The sequence below is a fragment of the Vombatus ursinus genome, unplaced genomic scaffold (assembly GCF_900497805.2).
Source record: "Vombatus ursinus unplaced genomic scaffold, bare-nosed wombat genome assembly UNPS02014778.1, whole genome shotgun sequence".
Lineage (NCBI taxonomy): Eukaryota > Metazoa > Chordata > Mammalia > Diprotodontia > Vombatidae > Vombatus > Vombatus ursinus.
The window spans coordinates 55,383,829-55,403,365 of NW_020954556.1; the positions used below are offsets into that span (position 1 = coordinate 55,383,829).

General features: G+C 38.8%; 1 protein-coding gene across 3 annotated transcripts in view; it reads left to right on the top strand.

Annotated features, from left to right (window-relative positions):
- The window catches only part of SLC8A1 (solute carrier family 8 member A1), a 488,864-nt gene that overhangs the window by 60,155 nt on the left and 409,172 nt on the right, over positions 1–19,537 (top strand). Inside the window, exon 1 of one of the 3 annotated variants that reach the window (XM_027865086.1) lies at positions 12,554–13,071. The exons of the other annotated variants lie outside the window; for them this stretch is intronic. The gene's annotated coding sequence lies outside the window, so the exon portion shown is untranslated. Of the gene's footprint in view, positions 1–12,553; positions 13,072–19,537 lie in introns of those variants that run through there. 3 annotated transcript variants of the gene reach the window in all.

A 19,537-nucleotide genomic window follows, 5' to 3' on the forward strand; every position in this document is an offset into this window, starting at 1 on the left:
AGATTTTTAAGGACAGCTTTTTTTTCAACCTTTGTACTTACACCACCCAGAACATAGTAGACATTTATTAAATACTTGTTGAACTGCATTAAATTTATTTTTCATTAGCCTCCATACATATGTTTATGTCTCTCCCACTAGACTGTAAGCTTGTTGATGCAGAGATCATGTTTTTATATTTCTTTTAATAAACACCTAACCAAGTACTTGAGGCATAGTAGGTACTCAGAAAATGATTGCTGATTGACAGAATATTACATTGACATTTTTTTAGAAAAGAAAATATTTATTTTTGTAAATTTCTACAGAAACTGAAAAAAGAAGTTTTTAATTTACAGGCTAGGAACCAACAAACATTTATAAAGTGCTTACAATGTGCCAGATTCTGTGCTTGATGCTAAACATACAAATAAATGCACAAAGAAAGACTGCCCTGCCCTGCCATCAAGGGACTTATACACTTTTTTTTTAGGTTTTTATTGAGATATAGATAGATAGATAGATAGATAGATAGATAGATAGATAGATAGAGATATAATACATCTTAGTTTTCCTCAACATCCTTCCCCTTCCCTCTTCCACAGATCCATCTCATATAACAAATAATATTTTTTTTAAAGGAGGAAAACATTAGCCTAACTGATCAATGTATTGAAAAATTCTGAAAACACAGGCAATCTGCAAAACCTGTGTACCTCCTTCTTCCACAAAGGAGTGGTCTCTCATATCTCTTCACTCATGTCATGCTTAGTCTTTGTAATTTTGCAACATTCACTTTTGATTTTTTTATGGGGGTAGTTCTTTCCATTTGCTTTATTGTAGTAACTTTATATATTGTTTTATTGACTCTGATTACTTCATTCTGCATCAGTTCATGTAAATCTTTCCATGCTTTTCTGTATTCTTTACATTCATAATTTCTTATAGCATAATAATACTCCATTACATAATATTAACTTTTTAAAGGATAAGATCAGGTTTAAATAGATGGAGAAATTCTGGTTGGTGTGCTTTGAAGTTGTGTTTCAGAAGTATGGCTATGATCCAGAATAAACACAAAACCCTAGACTGCCAATTTTTGCCTCTATGAACATTCTTTGCTTGCCTGAAGATGCCATTGATTACAAAGTAATGTTTCAAAATTAGAAGAAGTCTTCAACAAGTTATATATTGTAAAAAACATTGTTTTGTGTGGATCCATCCACAGAAAACATGAGGAGGGCAGTCAGAATAGACCTTAAAAGCAGACCATAAGGAACTGAAGGAACTGGGGATGCTTACTTTGAAGAACATAAGATTTCATATGAAGTCTTATGAAGGACAGGATAACTGTCTTTAAGTATTTCAAAGATTATCATTTGGACGAGTGATTGGATGTACTCTTCTCTGCCTCAGGGCAGAATTTGGAACACTCACTGGAAGTTACAGGGAAGATTTTGGCTCAATGTAAGGAAAATACTCTTACCCAGTTAGAACAAGCCAGTATTGGGATGGGCTGCTTCAGGAGATAATGGATTCTTGCTTACTAACGGTCTTCATAAAAAGTTTGTTGACTTCTCAGTCCTATTCTTGAAAGTTTTCTAGGTAGGTGTAGTTTGATTCTGAGATCTCTTCCAACTCTGAGATCTTGAAATTCTGTGAGGTAGAATTGTCAGGCCTTCATTTATAAATGAGCCCATGGTTACTCTTAAGATTCATATTGGTGAATGTGGTTTGTCCTTTGTTCTCAAAGAAGACCATGACGTCAGGGAGATGATGACATAACTTGCAATTGATTTTGATTTGAGTGAGGGAGGGCTGTGCAAAGTCACCAGTCTCACTTTCTCCTCCAGAGCCATCTGAGTCCCATCCAATGGGATTTATATTATAGATTCTAATTATGATATTGCTGATTATTATATGAATTCAAGTATATTGTGGGATGACTTATGTTCAATAAAACAAATAGCCTGGTGAAAGCCTCAAACAACAACATTTATTAGACATGTATTAGTTGTCTCCACTTTCTTTCCTCCTCCATTATAAAAGATTTCTATTTAATCTGTGAATATGGATGATGGCTGGGAAGAAAGATACAGGTAAGGAATTGCTTCAACTGAAAATCTATGGGGATATGAAAAGTGAAATATTTACGTCTGCTGAATTCATTCCTTTTCTAATACCATTCAAAGACATTGCCCCAGTGTCCCCAGTAGTTACTAAAGATCCAGACAAGATAAAAGCATGTGAGCTTTTCATATGGAAAATCTACTGTTGCATTGTGTAGGTTCTACCACATACTCCTACCCTCTATTCTACAGGTCTCCAGATGAACTCCAGGATGAAAGGTGACAAAATTTAATGGGGTTTCAGAAATTATATAGAGATTTCAAGATTCTCTATTCATTCTTGAAGTCCTTGACTGATCCTGAGATCAGCAATATAATTGAACATTTAATATATGTTCAATAAATACTTTTTAATTTTTTTTAAATTTTATTTTATTTATTTGTATTTTATTTTAAGTTTCAAAATATCTCCCTCCCTCCCCACCCTAGAGAAGGTCACCATCTGACACAGATTTCATATGTGTGTGTGTGCACGCGCACATATGTATGTATATACACATACACACATACATGCACACATATATGCACATATCTATATATACATACACATATATGTATGTGTGTATATGTAAAACCACACTATGCATACTTTTATTTATCAATTCTTTCTCTGGAGGTAGATAGCATCTTCCATCATATGTCCTTTGTAGTTGATTTAAATATTTATGACACTCAGAATAACTTAGCCATTCACAATTATTTTTCAAATGATATTGCTATTAACTGTATACAATGTTCTCTTGGTTCTGCTCATTTCACTCTTAATCATTATGCAAGCCTTTTCATGTTTTTCTATGCTCAAGCTGCTCATCATTTCTTATAGATGTATTCCATCACAATGATATACCACAACTTGTTTGGTCATTCCCAAATTGATAGGTGTCCCCTCGATTTCCAGTATACTTCTTAATTGTTGATTGAGATTTTTTAAATTCTCTCATCTATTGCTTAGTAGAGGATCCGTTCATTTCCATCACCCCCCCCACTAGACTGTAGGCTCTTTGAGGACAAGGATCATATCTTACTTGTCTGTAGAACTTCTCTAGATTAGTAGAGTAGGTTAGTAGAGCAAGAAATAAGCATTTACATAGTGCTTGCTATGTGCCAGGTACCTCCCTGAGCAATTTACAGATGTTATCTCATTTGAAAATAGGAATTACAGGAATTACTACACATTTGTTGAGCAAGTTAGTGAATGAATAAATCCACACACACTGGAAGGCAATATTTACAATAGAAAAATTAATATGAAGCTACCCTAGTGTGAATCTGGAGGAAACACTTGTAAGATTTACAGAAGAAAAAAAAAAGCTCTTTGAACACGTATAGCATTTATAATAGGTTATATTTGCTTTATCCAAAAAAATGAAGTATAAGAAGTGGTAGAAAATGAATTTCAAAACCAATTCAGTTAATCTGTAGAGAGGCTTTTATCTTTATTTCAAAAAAAAAGTGTTCTTGTCAATTTGAAAAACATGGTCACCATTTTCTATTAGACAAGTTAATAATAATTTCATATGTCTATGCTATGCCAGGAGATGCTATATGGAAAGCCCCATTAATGTTAGATCAGGATTAAACTTGTCAAAGATGAATATCTGTCATTAATTAATATGCAGTGGTTAGTTCATGCATCAGCTAAAAAGATTTCTTGCAAGAGATGTCAGAAAGCCAGATGAAAAAATCAAAGAAACAGACTTTATTTCTGTGTCCTTTACCCAAAAGATAAAAAGTATCCAGTCATACAACTTCCTCCTGAATTCATATGTCAAAACATGTCAAAAGAGAAAAAAAATTATCTTACGAAAGATTGTTATAAGGTTCTGATTTGTGGGTTGGGTCAGTTTCTGAATGAATTAAAAATTTAAAGCATTTTATGTATATGTGTTTGGATGTAGCTTGTTTAAAAATTCTACAATTTTTTAGGTAAACTCTGCCCCATTTGGGAATAGGTCAGGCCAGTTCAAACACAGAAAACATGAAGATCTGGAGGGCTGCTGTTTCTGGAAGAAAAGTTCTTTGCAAAAAGTCCCCAGTTACATGTCAAGTTTTTTCTATGTATAAAAGCAAATTTTAGAAAGTCACGATACAATTCTAACAGTAATGGGTCACCTTTTATTAAGGAGAACAGCAGACAGAAAATCCTGTTCTATATCATTTTTTGTAAGAGAATTCTAAAAAATGACCAAAAAGCAGGCCTACAAATTTTACCTGAATTTCAACTGAGATGATATAGACAAGGGTTTCTTAACATTTTGCGTGACATGGAAGTATTTGTCTTTCTGGATACATCTTTGTGGTACGATGCTGGAAGTGGAGTCAGGAAGATCTGAGTTCGAAGTCACCTCAAACACTTTCATAATGTGTGACCTTGGGAAGTCACTTAACCTCTGTCTCCTTCTATTTCCTCATCTGTAAAATGGGCTGGAGAAGGAAATCAAAAGCAAAGCACTCCAGTATCTTTGCCAAGAAAACCCCAAATGGAGTCATGAAGAGTCAGACATGATGGAAATGATGCAATAACAGCAATAGCCTTCCTACCAATCAATTGTTATTTCCATGTTTATGTTTACCAATACCCTGAAAAGATCCATAACTCAACTGCTGTCCCTAAAGTGAATACGAAAGTTTACTTCCAAAAGATACAGACAGTTCAGAACAGTTGCTGATTTACATTTACAAAGAGATTTTCCTCATAAGGAGTTCCCCACTGTGATGAAATAGCAGATCAGGATCCCTCCTTTTTCCCCCCAACAAAAACATTCACCATCTGTCACTTGTAGACTTCAGGGGTACTAGTGAGCCTTTATGTTGTACTTAGGGTCACACTGTTAGTTTATATCAGAAGTTAGTCTGTTAGTTAAAAAAAAAAACATTTTCTAAGCAGTTACTATGTGTAACACACTGTTACTCTATCGTTGACAATTTTGTTTATTTTTTTTTATTAAAAAACATTTAGAGCATTTCAAAATTCTCAATAAAGTTTTAAGCTATTAAAACTTAGGAGAGCAGTATGAAGACATCATGATAAAGGAAAGGATATTGGAGCCATTTGGTACTGGAGGTGTCTAGAGGAGTGGGTTGACTTGAGCAAAATATGTTCTCTACACTAGGATTCTCTAAGTTTTTGCCCACTTTCACACTGATGTGTTTGTGGCAGAGTACTCCACAAATCTATAGGGAGAATGTTTTATAGCAATTGTTATAATGATTTCATTTTAGTAAATTCGTTTGCTTTGAGTTCATATTGTCTACCTATTGACTATTCAAACTAAGCACATCTTTGGGAGGTTCATGAGTTATAGTTTTAGGAGTAAAAACCCAAGGACTTCCTATGAACCTGAGGTAACAGTTCTTTCCCTATGGGACCCAGTTTGGGCTGAGGGAGACATAACTCCTGGAGGGAGTTCTACAAGCATATGATATGTAGTTTTGCACTGGAGATGAAAAGAATGCTATTGTCACTGTAACATAAGAATGTGACTATTCTCAAGTAGTTCATATTTGTTTAGACATTAGCCTGCATTCTTCCTGTAAGCAGTACTTGTTGTCTGAATAGTCAGAGGGACTGTCCTGATTTATGAAAGCCATGACATAAATTAATACAGCAAAATACATAACCGAGGACTCACATTAATGGTGAGGGCAGTGTTATTATCCTAGATCATAAACCAGACCTCACTTAATATAGAAATGAAAGAAATTAGAAGGGCAAATACCAAACCTTTTCAGTTCACCTAAGCTCAGATCTGCTGTATCTTTTTAGGATAACTTCTAATCCATCCTGAATCATATAATCAGGAACAACCAATGAGAATCTATACTTACCTAATGATAAATGCAATTGGCTGGACATATGCAGTTGGCTAATGATATGCTCAAATAGGTTTCTTTGCTAAAGGTATTAGACCATTTGATCTTCAATGGAATAACTAAGGAGACATTTTGAAGGACAAAGAAAGCTTCACAATATTGACTAATATTTCTAAGTCCCTCCAAACAACCTGTTCCCCTCCATTTTTAAGACAGCTGCATAGAAAAAGCACTAGGTTTGGTCACATTACCTGTGTTTTACTCCTGTCTTTACCACTGACTAGCTGTATCATTTTAGGTAAACCATTTCTGTTCCCCCAGCCAATCTTTAAAATGGGCACGGGAGAGAGTATGGTATAAAGGATAAAGAATTGACTTCATAGTCAGGACAACTTGGTTTCAAGTTCCACCTTTGGCATATACAGGTTGTTTGACTCTGAACAATTCACATAAGCACTGAGGTGTTTAGAAGCCCTAGTTAGCTCTATCATTATAAGTTACTGAGAAACTGTAAATCTGAATTGGTAGGAGTTCTTTACTGGGAGTTCCCTATGACAAAGCTAGTCAAAACAAAAGAGTCAATCAGTCAATAAACATTTATTAAGTACCTCCTTGTGCCAGGCACTGTGCTAAACTCTGGGGATAAAAATGAAAAAAAGACAGTCCCTGCATTTAGAGTCTAATGGGAAAGCCAACACCCAAAAGGAGGCTGGAAAGTGGGGAGGGAGGAAGATATCCGTTTTCAAGTGTGTGATGGAGAAGTCAAAGAAGCTCAGCAAGATGGGAAATGAAGAGATGGCTGGCTGAGGTACCTCCATAAATGGAGTTTTGGGAGAAGTTTTTCACTCTGCCCTCTAATCAGTTGGGTCCCAGGGACAGAAGGTACTGATGGAGTGTGAGTACAAAGGCTGACTCAATCTTTGAGGGCAATGAGGTTTTTGAGGGCATGATAAAATCAAAAGGAGTACAAGTTGGTAGGGGGAAAATGAGAAAAATATTAACTGAACTAACTACTTCAGGTGTTCTGAGTAATAGGTAGAATATCTAGGAATAAAAATGTATTATCACCTCTTTGGTGCATCACCCTAAAAATTCTAAAGCAGAGCTAAAAGGCACTAAAATTTTTCTTCTCTGGGATTTCCTTTTTAAGATTTTAATTTCAAAGCTCACCTCAGCACAATCTCCAATGAGTTTTTAGAATGCCTAAATTCATAAGGACTCAGTACTTAAAACTAGAAGAGACCTTAAAAGTCATCAAGTCCAACCCTATAAATTTATAGATGAGGAGCCTGAGGTACCAGTGAGGTAAATGTCTTTTCCAGGATCATAAAACTAGAAAGTATCTGAGAGATGATTTGAATTTGATCTTCCTGACTCCAGGCAATTACTACTAACCACCACTGCACATAGCTACTACTTTCTAAGTGGCTAGTTCATAGATTCTTACTATTTTCAGGATCTTCCAGTTCTAATAGAACCAAAAACATCAAAAGGCATTTATTAATGTACTCCTATGTATAAGCTCTTTTCCTTAGGTATTTTTGATTCAGCCTCCTTCAAAGGCTCCTAATATTGAAGCGTTGATCCTCCCAAAACAATTGAGTCTCTCCAATGATTCTAATGGACTGAGAGTCCAGTTGCAGAAACAATGAGAAAACCACATATCAACAAACAGTCTTAGTGGAGAGATTTGTTGAAAAGGCTGAAGTGTATGTTGTCATGAACTTCAGCTGATTCTCTGCCGTAACTCATAGTATTTAGGGGGATTTCCTTTTGTCCTGAGGGCAGGGACTATTACTTTTATAGTAAGGGAGAAAGAGGGAACTGGTTATTCTGTATCTTCATCCCTAGTGCAGTGCCTTGAGCATTACATAGTTCTTTAATGTTTGCTGAATGAATTTTATGTTGGGTTCAGTTTGTGGATAAGTCCATGGTCCAATAATAATGAAGTTATGTGCAGCTTCTTTGAAAAAATCTGTTTAAGAGGAGAAAAAACAATCTTCTAAAACCAATTCTTCAGGACAGCTATTTCCTTTGCTGTAGCAGAACTTGGTTATAATTACTCATCATCTCATTCTAACTCTCTAGGAGCTTAATTTGACATTGAACTTGTTCCCAGCCCCTTCTGTAGTAAAACTGTAGATTGAAAAAAAGGAAGATGAATAATGAAAAGAAGAAAAAAGGGAAATGATTGGACAATACAAGGGAAAAATATTGCTACACTTTTACTCCCACTCTTTTCATATTCCAAATTACATATTTTTGCCCAGTGATTTATTTTTAGTTGCCATGGGTTATTTGGGAGCTTAGATAGGACTCCCTCCCACCACCCACATTCCTCAGAGGGAAGATTTTCAGTCTGCAGTGGTTATTGAAATGTTTTAGATGGGGATAGGACTGTGGAGTTGAAATTGACATTTTTACTTAATAGCTAAGCAAAAAAACTATTAAGAGACCTATGTGCTGTCCCAAAGATAAGAAAAATAGCACAGACCCATTTGTTTCTTTGATTGTTTTTCCTAGAAAGTAAAAAAAAAAGAAAAAAAACCTTCTCAGAGAAAAGAAAACACTTCCTGTATTCCTTTACTGAGTTATTTACTATAGAGACTTCTTTGTAATCAGATCAATAACTTATGTGTCACTAATCACTAGGATATAGTAATAACTGTACTATACAGAGCACTTTCTTGTAAAGGTATCCATTTTAATAGAATATTGGTTATAGTGACATTGTTGCACTTTTAAAAATATGTACTGCAAACTCCTCCACCCCTGTATGTGTTGCAAATATTGTCTCCATCTTGGGATTTTGCCCCATGGAGGCAGAATTGAGTTTTGTAATTTCAAGAAGTTAATTTGGTTACCACATTTGGAGTGAGTTACCACATCTGTAGATTGTGCTTTGGGAGGTGGTATTTTAATGAGTTTGAGGTCTTTAACTTGCTATACCTTTAGGAACTAAGTAGTGGGGCTTAAGTAATGGCTCAGGAATCACAGTAGAAGGAGAAGTTTGAATGGGCTTTGAATCAGTATGCAATTGACAAATGAACTTTGAATCAGTATGCAATCACTCGATCAACAAGAGTTTACTCGATTCCTACCTTGTGCCAGGCACTGTGCCAGGTTCTAGGGATATAAAAACAAACAAATGAAAAAAGAAATAATCTCTAGTCTCAGAAAGCTTATGAGGGGAGGTATTATATACACATATAAATATATATGGGCTATAGAAAGAATAAATTAAAAGAAATACAAGGATTTGAAAAGCAAGGTATTTAGGAAACGAGTAATAGCAGTTATAGAGACCTTAGGATCATAGATGCAAAACTTTTAGGAACTTCTGAGGTCCTTCCCTCGAGTTTCACCCTCTCATTTTACCAATAAGGAATGTTGTTTAATGGTTTCAATCCTGCGGAGTCTTCGTGACGATATTTGAAGTTTTCTTGGCAAAGATACTGGAATGGTTTGCCATTTCCTTCTCCAGCTCATTTTGCAGATGAGGAACTGAGGCAAACAGGGTTAAGTGATTTGCTCAGGGTCACACAGCTAGTAAGTGTCTGAGGCCAGATTTGAACTCATGAAGATGAGTCTTGCTCAGTCTAGCACTCCATCCTGGCACTCCATCCACTATGACATCTAGCTGCCTCAAAGAAGAATGCAAGCACCTAAAAAACAGACTCAATGTCAAAGTTATGTGCACAACACCTAACACGTTGAACTTTCAAGAACTATTCCATAATATCAACTTTTTATATTGCTGATAGGCTTCACCCTTTCTAGAAGATTATTTGCAATAAGATACTTCTTTCATATTCCCCCTAAACTGTATAGTTAAGAAATTTGTTATTTTTTTAAAATCATAACAATGCTTTGCATTTACATAATGCATTATGAACTATAAAACGTTTTATCTACATTATCTAATTTGATCTTTCCAAGGTTCCAGTAACCTAAGCAGTTCAAATAGTGTAGCTTTACACATTAGGAAGTTGAAACCACAAGAAATAATGTCCCAGACCAAAAGCTGGACTCAGGTCTTAGACTCAAAGGATCCAGGAGCTGGAAGTTACCTTAGAAACCATCTATTCCAACCCCCCCCCATTTTACAGATGAGATGATAGGAAGTGAAAAGCCAAAAAGACTTGCCTGAGGTCACACAACAAAGGGCAGAATGAGGATTTGAACACCTGAATTTTTCTTTTCTGTACTGTGTAAGGTCTTTCAACTCAAAATCCAATACTCTTTTTGCCAAATCACACTTGGAAGCATTTGAAAAGCAGCTCAATTCTCCCTGTTTTCGCTGCTGGGCCCTAAAAAGGGTATGAATGAGATGTAGGTCTTTCACATTTCTCTTATATTGAGCAGCAGAGCATTTTTGGCTGAGCATACGTACCATTGATATTAAAAATAGAGCTTTGGTCCAGAAGTTCATGAATAGATCTGATAGCCTTTTAAATAGGCTACATGTCTATTTTCAGGCAACCAATTGACCAAAAAAAAAAAAAATGTTTATTGACTTTGACATGGAATTATTGACTTAACTGGCTGATCAGTTATTTTTTAAAAAATATGTTGAAATAATTTCGACCACTTCCATAGAGATGAGTTATAGACAAAGGGAGGGGCCTGGTAATGGAGGATAGGGGTGGGAGGTGGACTACAGGAGAGGTTAATACAAAGAGTAGATCATCTCAGAGTCAGGAAGTCTTACTAGACAGTGTGATTTACTAGAAAAACTGCTAGACTTGAAGTTGAGAAACTTGACTTTGAATTTGTGTGACCAGAAGCATGATATCCCACCTCTTAGGCTCCTAGTTTCTTCTGTATAATGGGGATGGTCCTATTTATACACTCTATCCCACAAGGTTATTGCCAGTAAAGCACTTGACAAATCTTAAAATGCTAGATAAATGGGAGTGATTTTTCTAGTACTAGATCTGTACTTGCCAGCTGTTTGTAACCAAGTAGACAAGTCATTTGAACTCTTGGGGCTAGAGTTTTAAAATGAGGAGATTGGATCGTAAAAGCTCTAAACCTCCTTCTGAATCTATAATCCCATTATAAGTCTGGGTCCAATCTTACACAGAACAGGGATTTATGTTGCAGAAATCTTTATTGGATAATGGCTATGAGAAAGTAGGTAATGGTTGTGTGTGTGTGTATTTACTTATGTATTTATTTAAATTCTTACTGTCTCTGTCTTTTGGTCTCTCTCTGCCTCCCTCTCTCAGTCTCTGTTTCTGTCTGTCTGTCTCTCTCTCTCTCTCTATTTCTCTCTCTCTCTCTTTCTCTCTCTCTCTCTCACACACACACACATACACACACACAGGATTTCTGCTTTACCCTTTGAACAAAGACTACCATCACTACAAGTCAATATCCCCACTAAATCACCTGGACTACTGAACTAGGAAGAAGGGTAGTAGTGGAGATGCAGTATAGTTCACTACTTCATGCTTTCATATTTCTATAAGCCAATCCCTTTAAAAAAAAATAAAAAGGTAGACAACTCCACCAAGAGTCAAGGAAGTTAACGTTTCCATCTCCACTTTTGCTTCTGGTTCTCTAAGTTCCTGTCTCTATCCTTACCCCCCCCCCCCCCCTTGGAAACCAGGAAATAATACATGTTGTCTCATATTACAATGTCAAGGTGTTGTAAAGATTAATGAGGTGTCAAGAACACTGGTATTGCTTTTTTATTAATTATCATGAATTGCAATCATTTCTTAATAGGACTATATCAACGTGGCAAAGTGTATGGTTCATACACATTCAATCTGTGACTCCTAACCGGTCTATAGGTAGGCTCAGCTTTCCCTCGGCTTTTGCCTCCTAATTTTAAAAGCTACCTGCCTTTTCCCGGTAGGCGGCAGCGGCAGCGGCAGCGGTAGCAGCCTTTATTCCCAGGTGGGCTGCATTCTCCAAGGGAAATACCAGTCAGGAGATTCTCTCAGAGCTCTTGGCTAGGGGAATACCCCCTATCGACAGTATCAGCATCTGGGAGGATGCAGGAGTCCATCTCCCACATGTGGAGAAAAGAAGGGAGGGCGCCAGACAGCATCCATGCCCCATTTCCAGATCTCGCATGCATGTAGCTACAGTGAATGCTAGTGCGTGCCTGGGGTTTCCTTTAGCCAGAAGAAACAAAGAGTATGGAGGAAAAATAGATCTGTTGTTTCAGAGTTCAGAGTGAAGAAGGCAACCTGGAGCGGGCTGTGGGGCAAAGGTGGATAGAGCGAAGAGGTAAATTTAAAACAAAAAAAAAAAAGTTGGAGTAGATTTGTAGCGGGTAATCAATAGTGTAGGAGGGTCTAGCTGTTGATGAACAGGCTGGCATCCAGCCATGATGCACTGCGAGAGAGAGCGGCTGTTCCCTCGATCTGAAAGCCTAAAAAATCGGAAAATATTCTGAACAGGAGGCAGCCCCAAGGGGAGATAGAGAGAGAGAGAGAGAGGAGGGCACGCAAGTGGCCGCGCACTCCACACACTCTCACTCCGACCAACGGGAGGAGAGGCTGCGCTGGGGGTGTGTGCATGAGGCGGAGGGAGGGAGATAGTAGAGGCGGGGAGAAGTCGGGCGCCGGGGCTTCGCCGGCTTCCCTCGGCTGCTCGCCGCCTCCTTTTCCCGGTGAGCTGAGCAGCAGAGAATGAGGCACAACTTCAAGGGCACCGGAGGAGAGAGCGACTCGCACTTCTTCTTCCTCCGCGAGCTGCTGCTGCTGCTGCTGCGCTTTCTCTGATCGCAGCGGGCGGGTGCGAGTGCTAGTGCTAGTGGTTGTGTGTGTGTGAGTGTGTGTGAGTGTGTGTGTATGTGTGTGTGAGAGAGAGAGAGTGTGTGTGTGTGTGTGTGTGAGTGTGTGTGCGTGCGCGCGCGCTCGCGTGTGTATTTCCTCTCCTCCAGCACACAGGGATTTGCCGCTGCCGCCGCCGCCGCGGTTCGCCTCTGCCGCTGCTGCTGTAGCCCGCTGTGCATGGGAGTCTTCCTGGGGTGTCTGGGCTTTGTGTTTCCCCAACAAACATGATCAAGGCTATCTCTTCCTGATCGGGATCTATTTAAAGGAGGGAGCGAGGCGTGTTTCCTACTAGAGCGGAGAAACGCACCCTGGAAGGAAAAAAAAAAAGCAATCACCCCCCCCCCCCACAAAAGCAGGTAGGATCTCACTGTGGGGAGGCAGCCAGAAGGGAATCCTGGCATGAACTGTCTTTTATTTTGTCATCACTCCCGTTAATATTGCATTTTTATTCCCTTTGCCCCAGCCTCCCCCCAACCCCCCATGCCTCATCATCATTCTTATTGCCAGTATTTTATACAGCAGAACATTAAAAAATGTGGTGGCTCCCTTGGCTTTCTCAGGTAGTAACGTTGGGGCGTGTGTATCTGATGGGTGTGTGTATATGTGTTTCTTCTGTCTGTCTGTTTTGTGTCTGTCTGTCAGTGCTAGCTGCAAATGAGAACTGGGGAGCAGGAAAGATGCAGCATCCTGCGAATCTCTAGCTGAGCTCAGGCGAGTCCGAGCTAGGCGAGGGAGTGAGCCCACCCTTAATGCAGGGGAGGTGCAAAACCAAGTCTCTATGCAGTCTTCCGCACCTCCAGCTCTCAGCCTCTTCTCTGGGGGTCTCCCTCCACCCCCAACCCCCGGTTCCCGTCACCCTCTGTTAAACGGAAGCTGCACTCCAGTATTTCTGGGACTGGGGTAGGAGTAGGAGTGTGTGTGTGTGGGGTGGGGGAGCGAGATGATGGTAGAAAGACTGGAGGTGTGGCAGGAGTCAGAGAAGATGGGAAGCCAAGAAATATTGCAGGAAAGCAGGCTCAAGGGTCCTTGGTTACGTATTATGCCATGATATGAGTTGGAGATTAAACACACACACACACACACACACACACACACACACACACTCTCACTCTGACATCTTCCCCGGGGAGAACAGAAGGGAACTTTACAAGCTGAGCTGTGCACACAACATCAGTCACTGGGGCACAGAGGGCTGAGAGGGAGATGGTATTGGATGGATTCTGTGATCAGGGGACATTCTTCTTGGTAAAGGTTTTGCTTCTGAAAGGAGAAACCAGGAGATTTTTATTTCAGGAAGGGTGGGCTGAGAAATCAAGCTGCTGCTTCTATGCAATTTCTTATATTCCCTCTCTGCTGCACGCTGCTAGCCCTTTGATGAATGGCTTAGAATAGCCATTCGTATTTCCCTCTCCACCAAGGTGTCAGTGGTTGACTTGGGGGTAAAGGGAACTCAGAAATTTGGAGGGAGGACAGTGGAGTGATCCAGAGATATGTGAATATTGGCTTCGTTTTATTCAAGAAGAAACTCAGCCTTTGCACTACATAGTGGTATGACCTCCCTACACACAGACACATAGGCACACACATCAGTCCTTTTCTCCAGTTAGCCACTAGTGGTTGTGAATGCTGTAACAGTACAAACTTTAAAGAGACAGAGAGACAGAGAGACAGAGAGAGATATTGAGATTTGGGAAGAGGGTGATAGTGAAGGAACCTTTTTATTTATTTATTTTTACTTAGACCTGTTGGAGTCGTTAATGGCCTCCTTATGAAGAGAGGGAGCCCTGCAGGTGGACATTCTGATTGAATCTCACTGAGTGAATTTCTTGAGCTAATCCAAGATAAATTATTTCAAAATGCACTAGTTCATTAAGGACAGGGTTTGTGAAAGTTAAATTGGACGCAGGCAATTAAAAATTCACACTTCTGCTTTTTGTTTCTCTCTGTGAAGATTTTCCTCTGTGAGATGGGAGAGACTTTGGGGTTTTCAGAAAGCAATAGCTCTTGATTCCTACTCTCCTCCCCCATTACACACCCAACCACACGCACTCTTTTTCAGCCTGCAAACACACAGGATCAGGCACACACACACACACACACACACACACACACACAGACTACTTCAGAGAGCGACTGCTGCAGCAGCAGCAATTCAGGGAAAGAGGAAGGGAAATCTGGCTGAGGTCCTCATTCATTTAAGATAGGAAAAGGGAGCCAGAACAAGGGTGATTGGTTTTAAGTTCCCCTTTCAAATCCAGTGGCACTTGGATCCAGCTCTCTGAGTTGGCTGTCTTACTCAGTTTGTGGGTTAGATGTGTGTGGCAGTGGGAGGAAGGCAGAACTAGCTAGGGCTTTGCTTGATTTCATGAGTGACAGGGTGGGAGAAGACCTATTTAGTTTAATGAAAGAGAGAGAAATGAGATTTATAAATTCTGTTTGGGGAAAAAAATGGTCCATTTAGCTCAGTTATTTTTAGCTAAGAATTACCCTCTTCAGTATGAGGATGAAAGAAGCCTTAACCTTTCCTAAGAGCTTTTTTTTTTTTTTGGTTTTTCATAAGAAATAGAGCAATTAATTCCCAGGGGAGAAGGAAAGGTTGGGCAGGGGTAAGCCGTCATTTCTTGATGAACTGGTACGCACATGAAGAGCCTTACTGGAGGATGGAACACATAATACAGGATCCATGACAGTAAGGCTTCTTCTAGTTGTGTTGTCCTGAAAGCTTGGGATGGATGGAAAGACAAACCCATTACAGGAATACAAATGCTTATCTTTATTCTTTTTTTTTTTAAGGGAGAGATCAGATGAGAAAAGAATAGCCAGTGACCCCATTGCCCATGCAAAAGAGAAAGCTTAGTAATTACAGGACTTTAGTTCCAAATAAAAACCAGAAAGAAGGGAGCTGTGGTTAGTAACGATAGAGGACTATTTGCTGGAGTTTTATCAATTGATTTTTCAAGCTTACTAAGGTTTTGTTGTCGTTGTTGTTTGGGGGGAGGGTGGAGGAAGAAGTAATGTCTTCCAGAGAGAGCTTTAGCATTTAGCAAGCTATATTTAACATGTTTTCTATCAGACAAAAATAGACTTTTATTTATCTTGCAAAGCAAACTCATGGTTCCTTCCCTCTTGGTAGTTAATCTGTTTTCTTTGACATAATAAATAATAAGAAAGACACTGCAGATCCAATTAAGTTGTAATTCCTTTCTAAAACAATGTGGCATCAATACTATTACTAATTCCATTAAACAGTACCTAATTTGGCTCTGTAGATATAACAGCGCAGACTTAGCTCCCAAGCAAGTTCATTTTCATTCTTCAGTATTTGCTTGTCCCCTTGTTTCAAGTGGGTGAAAACAACTCCTAATCAAGGATGTCTCCTTATTGGGGTAGAGGGATGGATGCAGGTAAGGAGGAAATCTCATTTCAAGAGAAAGTAGACTGCCTTCATGCTGTAGTAACGTTGAGGACTCAAGCAGAAAGAGACTATATTTGAAAACAAGCAAGTTACATTTAAATGAAGAGAATATAATTCTTATGCTGCATGCATTTCATTTTGTGTAATTCACAGTACATTTAGTTTTATATTAAAATATAGTGCCTTTGTTTTTGCTTAGATCTTAATATCCCCCTCCCACACACACACTCCCCTACACTTTTCTCCAAACCCTTTCTGCCCATTCTTTTTTTCGATGACGAATATCTCCTATTCAGCTATCCTATTTGGTTGTCAAACCCTCCCTTACTATGGGATCTTCTGGTTTACCTTCATCGGTTATCTTGCTACCTGACCAAACTCTCTTGCTCCCTCTTGTGGTAAAAACATTTCCCCAATAGTCACCAGCTCCCCAAATCTGATCCCTTTCAACATTTGATACTTTTGGTAGTAACTGACTAGTATTACCAGGTAAAGAAGCCAGTGGATTTTTCAGGTAGCTCTCTGTCCTGTTTTTGCTGAATGAGAGAATTCCACTTCCGTCAATGTCCACTTGAAGCTCTGTGGTAGTCATTGCTGTGTGATAGTCCCTTTGCAATAACCCTGCCCCACCTCCCCTCCCAAAAAAAATCCTTTCATCTGCTTTATGCACGTATGGAAAGTGTGAGCCCTCATAATACACATCAAAAATATTTTGACATCTCAAACTGATATTATATTTTTATATGCATGTTGAACTTCAAAATATCTTTAAAAAAAAAAAGGAAACTCCAATAATGTATTTTCTAGTTCTTTTACTCAAGGACATTGACTGACTCAATTATACAGAAGACACACTCTTGAATATAAGAGAATTCAGAACCTTTCTCACTAGCGCTGTCACTCCTTCTGTGTTGAATGCTTTTTAATATTCCTTCTTTGGTGATTCCCTCACATGTCGTTTCCATGTTAAGAATTCTTTTACATCTATTCAGCCTAGAGAGAACGTCACTAGTTATCATTGTAGTTTCTTTGCCTCTTGCATTTCAGACAAACTAAATATCTGTGATTGGAGCAACACCCCTAGATAGTTGGGTTGGAAGAAAAGTCATTGTGGTCAGGTCTGGTTCTATGCATCAGCAGAGTAAAAACTGTCTATGTAAGATAATTTGAGGGGTAATAAGAATTCTCATTTACTTCAGAATATATCCCCCATTGGTCTGTCGGGATGTCTGAAATTGGGAGATTATAGAGAGTAGACAGAATCCCGTTAAAATGTAAACTTACTAATTTGGAGGGAGATATTATAAATATATTGTCCTACTTTTTTGAAGGGGTAGGGGGTTTCATCAGGATAGGCAATGTGAGGTGTGGAAACTTCCTCTAGCAATGTAGATGGTCAACATGCCTAGATAAAGTGACTTTTACATGGTCACACAGCTGGGATGTGTCAGAAGCAGGACTTCAACTCATATATGCCTAATTATAAAGCCAGCCTGCTTTTATTTTTCCTGAGTGTGTCTTATTAACCCATTGGTATCTCTTAATAAATCTAATTTCCCAAATTCCAAATATCTATTCCAAAATGGCTTTGTTTAGGGGTTCACTTTGCTGTCATATTGTAAGGAGCAATACTTTTCCTGATTCTCCCCAGGTGGTAATGCCTTTCTCTACTCCCCCCCCCTAAAAATTACCTTATTTTTTTTCCTATGATACTTTTTTATAGGCACATGATATAAGCTCCTTCAGAGTAGCAATTTTTCATTTTTATCTCTGTCTTCAACTTCTGGTATGTGATAGGCACTTAATAAATGCTCATTGATTGATTGATTGAAAGTCACAAGGAAATGGAATTCAAGACAGCTAAGCTTTGTGGGGGGGGTGGTGAAAGAGAAGGGAAGGGTCTGAATCAGGGGTGGGGACCCTGTGGCCCTGAGGTCACTTATGGCCTTCTAGGTTCTCTGATGCAGCCTGACTGAGTCCAAGTTTTATAGAACAGATTCTTTAAGGGGATTTGTTCTGTGAAGTTTGAATCCAAACTGATGTGGATACTTCCCAGTTAATGAAGTCTCAGATAGAGTGTTCTGGAAGAGACTAGGATAGAAGGGAAGAGAAGTCCTAGTCAGTCAGCTAGGTGGATATTGTAAGGCCTCTTAATTGTAAGTATACATTAAATTGTAATACTCACTTACATTGGTGTCAAGGGGACAAGAACACAAAACAAGATAGGGGCCAAGGACAACTACCCTTTATAATTATTTTAGCCCATGCGGGTGATGTCGGATAAAAAGTCAAGCTTTTCTGTTGACAGTTGAGAAATCTTTCTGTGGTATAAATGACATCCATAGGCCCCTCAAAGGGTTGGTCTGTCTGTCAGTCTCTGTCTCTATGTCTCTGTGTCTCTGTCTTTCTGTTTCTCTCTCTCCTGTCTCTCTGTGTTTAATTTAATTGCCTTTTATATGATCTATCTGTAGCACAAAAGTAATTTCCTGGTTGAATGTAATGCATTGTGCTTCCTGAATGTCAGAACATGATATGCAGTTAAACGGATAGCACAGTAAGGCAGCTGATGAAGTCTCATCTTTCTGACTACTTGTAAGACTGCCCTTATTTGATCATGACACAGGGAACCCCTCCCCCCAAAACAACAAGTTGCTTATTTCCAGTGAGGGCTACTCTTACTCTAGTGATTCAGGACCATCCTAAGAGGAGTGAGGCCTTATCTGAAGTAAATCTTACTATGTACACTTCCTCCCTAGACCATCTTGTTCAATATTTCAATGTAGACAAAATCTAGTCAAAGTGGACATAAAAGAAAACTTCGATAATCCTACTAGCCGGCTCCTGGGAGATCAAAGAAAGAAGAAAAAGGGCCTACATGTACAAAAAAAAAATTTATAACAGCTCTTTTTGTGGTGGCAAAAAAAAAAAAAACAACCTGGAAGCTAAGGGAGTGCTCATCAATTGGGGAACAGCTGAACAAATTATGTTATAGGAATGTAATGTATGTACAAAAATGATAAAAAGAATGGTTTCAGAGAAATCTGGGAAGACTTTTGTGAACTGATGCCGTTTGAAATAAGCAGAACCAGAAGCATAATTTATACTATAAGAACAACATTGTAAAATCAATCAACTTTGAAATACTTAAGAACTCTGATCAATGTAGATCAACCTTTATTCCACAGGAGTGCTGGTGAATAATGCTACTCATTTTTTGACAGAGAGATCTTAGACTCTACCTGCAGAATGAGACCCAACATTTTTGAATAAGCCAAAGAGGGAATTTGTTTGGTTGCCTAAACATATTTATCACATTGATTTTGCTTTTCTTTCTTTTTCCAGTGGGAGGATGGGAGGAAGAGAAAAGTAATGCTTTCTTTTTTTTAAAGGAAGGAAAGAAGGAAATT